Raw genomic sequence first — 5003 nt, forward strand, 5'->3', positions numbered from 1 at the left:
CAGGATGCTCTCTGGTTGTTGGTAGGATGATTCAGTTGCCTGATAACAGCCTGCAAGAAACTGTCCCTGAATCTGGAGGTGTCCTGAAATATCCGGGTCAGAGTTAACTGTTACAATGCAAACATAGATTGTTGATGAAACACACTACAGAGCGGAGGTGCAGAACTTGGCGGACTGGTGCTCAGATAACAACCTGTCCCTAAACACCTCTAAGACCAAGGAGCTGATCATCAACTTCAGAAGGTCACATAATTCTCCAATCTTTATCAACGGGGACAGTGTGGAGAGAGTGTCCAGCTTCAGGTTTCTGGGCACACACATTTCGGAGGACCTCACATGGTCCACAAACACCACTGCGCTGGTCAAGAAGGCACAGCAACGACTGTTCTTCCTGAGAACACTGAAAAAGACTGGTCTGCCCCAACAGCTGCTGACAACCTTCTACCGCTGCACCAGAGAGCATCCTAACATATGGCATCTCAGCTGCACGGAGGCGGGGAGGAGAGCTCTTCAGCGGGTCGTCCACAGAGCGCAGAAGATAACTGGGACACAGCTACCAGCCTTGGAGGGCATCTACAATACAGTGCTTCAGGAAGGCCATCAGCATTCATAAAGACTCCTCACACCCTTGCAATAGTCTGTTCGAACTTCTACCATCCGGCAGACGTTACAAGGCCTTCTATGCCCGCACCTCCAGACTTAGGAACAGCTTAATCCCCAGAGATATAGCTGCTCTGAACCGGCCCTGCTGAGTGGCCCCCCATGAACTGTCTCCCTCGGATGGTCACGTCGCACATCGACCCGGCACAGACCTACATGTGGACAGGAATCCTGCAGCAATCAACTGAGAAGAACAGTGACACGGTAATGATGGAATAAAAATACGGTCAAATACAAGGCTATACAAAAAAATAATAAATTCATAGTTTGGCCTTGCATGAGGAACAGTGTTCAACGCTATCAAGGACTAATTTGGATAGTTCTTTCAAAGAGCTGACACAGACGTGCAAGGTCAAATTTCCTCCTATGCCTCATTAAAAAAAGTTTTGGCTAACAAGGTAATTACCAAAATAAGTTCATATTCTGACTGTAGCTTCAGAAGAACTCTTTGTGACTTCAACTTTCTTTTGAATCAAACAATCTTTTTTTTTGTGAAAGTGGCAGATACATTTCTCAGAGGCAAATGATCGAGGTTACCATGGAACTGTAACACTAGGATATACAGTATCAGAGAGTAGAAGTGGGAAAAATAAATAGATATTGCATCAGATTATTCAAGGTTAGCAGCCTGGCACCCAATTATAGAAAATAGGTGCAGGAGGCCATTTGGCCCTTCGAGCCAGTATTGCCATTCATTGTGATCATGGCTGATCGTCCACAATCAGTAACCCGTGCCTGCTTTCTCCTCATATCCCTTGATTCTGCTAGCCCCTAACACAATTGATACCTCAATAACCACAAATTAAAATACAAAGTCTGTTTCTATATTTAATAGGTCCCCGCAGACACCCCAGCAAGCCAATTAAAATTTGTCCTAAGTTACATAGAGTTAGGAGATGCTGACATTCAGATAACCATTTCTGATTCTCCAAAGATCATACAACATAGGATCAAAATTAGGCCATTCAGCCTATCAGGTCTGCTCTACCATTTGATCATGGCTGATCTATTATTCCCTCTCAACCCCATTCTCCTCATAACCTTTGACACCAACCCTAATCAAGAACCGATAAATCCCCGCTTTAAAAATACCCAATAACTTAGCCTCCACCGCCGTCTGTGTCATTGAATTCCAAAGCACCATCCTCTGGCAGGAGTGAAGGGTGAGCGTTGCCAGGGTGGTGAGGGTTCTTGATAATCTGAGCACAATACTCCCCTTCTGTACAAAGATTTTTAAACTGACTTACCTTGCCAAATTTCAGCAGACTCAGTTCTGCATTTACAGCTGCAGGTTCTGGTTCAATGGTGCAATTCCAGCATAATTTATCTCATGAAATTTCAAGGACATTATCTTTATTCACTAACCTCAAGGTTGATAACTCCCAGTGGTGGGGGCTTCAAGATCTTGTTGGTATTAACGTTATCTGCTTTGTGAAGTCACATTAGGTGGCAAGAACTGAGAATAAATTCCTATGTTCTGAACCCATGGAATTAAACAAATGCATAATGTCGATTTAATAAGCAACATTCAATGAACCCATGATGGCTAATTTGCATTAGACACAAGTATTTATTATCTAGAGTGCTGATCCCTTTGGCAGGCAGAGTGCTGGTCCCTTGGCATCATGTTTGGCACACACACTGGGCTGAAGGGCCTGTTTCTGTGCTGCACTGTTCTATGTGCATATTCTATTGAGGAGGAATCAAATGGAAGGTTGGATGTCAAAACTTTAATCCTAAATTCAGCACAAAAGTAACTAAGTAACTTCATGAACCGGGGGCTAATAAAGCAGATTCTATTATCCCGTGGATTGTCACCTTGTCGTGGTGGAATAAACTTGTGTGGACTTGAGATCCTGAGAGCGATGCTGTCTGGAGTGATGCTCCTGGTAGGGCCACCCATGGCGGTAAGGTCGAGGGGGAGGTCTCTGACAAAGAGCAATCCAACCAAGACCTCAACAGTGGAACAGGCGGAGGACGATGGCTGACCTTAGTGGAGCGTCACGACGGCTGGGAAGGCAGATGAAGGCTGCAGCAGAAAAGGATCTCCGGTCGCCTTGGACTCCATGCCACTGGATCCTAACCCAGATCTGTCAAGGATTGTCTGTGCACCAGTCTCCCCACGTTAAATAAAGTCACACACAGGCGTCCTCCATATAGGTAATAGCACGCTGGAGGCACCCATGGTCAGCCACGACCGAAGGGGGCCTAAGAAGAATTTTATAGCATTTTCATGAACTCCATTACCGACATGATTTTTTTAAATTCAAAATTTAATTTAAACTCACCAGCTGTCATACTGGGATTCGAATCCATGTCTCGGGTCAGGCATTTAGATTTCTAGTCCACTACCATAACCACAACAATAAGAAACTAATTGCAGAGGGGAATAGTATGTTGGCCTTTATTGCAAGATAATAATAATAATAATAAATTTTATTTAATGGGCGCCTTTCAGACATCTCAAGGACACCTTACATAGTAATCGGAATAACATATAATCGGAATATAACAAGTAATAAAGACATCACAGAGACACAAATTAAAAACAGAATTCAATCCAAAAACAGAAAATCAAAAACAGTGTGAAGAAAGAGCAGCGGCAGCCAAAGCGCGCCAGCGTCCACTCTCTCTTCACGGCAGCCATCTTGGACACAGACCTACAGGACTACAATTAGACAAAAAAAATCATCCCCCCACAGTGGATAGCACTGTGGAGGAAGGCACAATGTCCAGTCCCCACCCCATGTTCACCCCAAAGTCAGGCCTATTGAGGCCACCGCAATTGCCTCTACGGAGGCCCGATGTCCCTGGCCGTTCTCACCGGGTGGTCTTGCCCTGGCGTCGGGAGAGTCCTTTCGGCGGCTGGGCCACCTAGAACGGCCGCTTCCTGGTTGGAGCCCGCGGCTGCCGAAGCCGACAAGGCCGCGCCGGTTTGGAGCTCCCAGGCTCCCGATGAAAAAGTCGGCGCCGCCTCTCCGCACTGCCACCTCGCCGCACTGCCGCCTCTCCGCTCCGCAGACCCGCAGCCCGGAGATGTTGCTCTCGGCGGTCCAGCGCGGCGACCCAGGCAAGGCGTCGCCCGCTCCACTCTGCTCCAGCGCTGTGCCGAGGCCGAGGTGCTGGGCGGTCCCCGCCAGGAAACGGCGCTCCAAGCCCGCAGGTAGGCCACGAGGACGGGTCGACGGGCAGCCCGGAGAAAAGGCTGCCACACCGACCAGGTAGGGACCTAGAAATAAAGTTTACACCTACCCCCCACATTAAAAAGACCATATCCCCTACAAACAAAAAACAGGACTCACTAAAAACTATTTAAAAAAAATGAATTTAAAACGGACGGCTGCTGGCTAGCAGCCGTTCACCAAGATGGTTCCTCCTCCTATAATTACTACAGATACTACAATTATGAGGAACCTAGATGAGATTACACCTGGGAATGCTATGTACAGATATGGTCTCCCACCCCAGGGATGGATATACTTATGATAGAGATAATGTAATGTTTATGCAGCAGATTGATTCATGTGAGAGATCAAGCAGCCTAGGCCTACTCTAGAGTTTTTAATAATGAGAGTCTCATTGAAACATACAGAATTCTTATGGGGTTTGACATGGTTGATCTACACTACTTCCAACTCAGTCAATAGTGTCAGTGAATATATTCAGAACTAATTACTTGCTGTACCTGCACATCAGCCATAAAATAATTTTAATAACACAAAATAAAATAAATCACCTTAGTATGAAGGAACTGCAGATGATGGTTTAAACCGAAGATAGACACAAAAAGATGGAGTAACTCAGCGGGTCAGCCAGCATCTCTGGAGAAAAGGAACAGCTGACATTTCGGGTCGAGACCCTTCTTCAGACTGAAAGTCAGGGGAGAGGGAGACGAGAGATTTGTTATTTATAATAAACCGCTGACTGGTGGAGGATGAGAGGAGCGAGATTCACTCACCAGCACTTTTGGCTTTAATTAAAGGTGAACAATTGTAGTGAAATCACACGACTTTATCCCAGAGCTGTAATAATGAATCACAATAAGGTTAAATGGATGTCCACTGGAACCAGGCCTCCAGCGTTCAATTTGTGCTGCCCACAATGTCACTGATGGGTGATATGGGTGTTGGTGCCCTCTCCAGATTGGAGAGGAGTGTCTAACTGACGATGGGCCGTTGAAGTCCGAATTAGAAACTAAAGTCACAGCGCAAAACACGAGAAAAGAAAACAAGAATGCCTCTTTCTGGCTGACACAGAAACGCAGAAAACACGTTCCTTTGTAATCCAAGTGTACGTGCAATTCAAGTGGATATAACTTTTAATTTTTCTACCACACGGATGAC

The sequence above is a fragment of the Amblyraja radiata genome, chromosome 46 (assembly GCF_010909765.2).
Source record: "Amblyraja radiata isolate CabotCenter1 chromosome 46, sAmbRad1.1.pri, whole genome shotgun sequence".
In the NCBI taxonomy this organism is placed as follows: Eukaryota; Metazoa; Chordata; class Chondrichthyes; order Rajiformes; family Rajidae; genus Amblyraja; species Amblyraja radiata.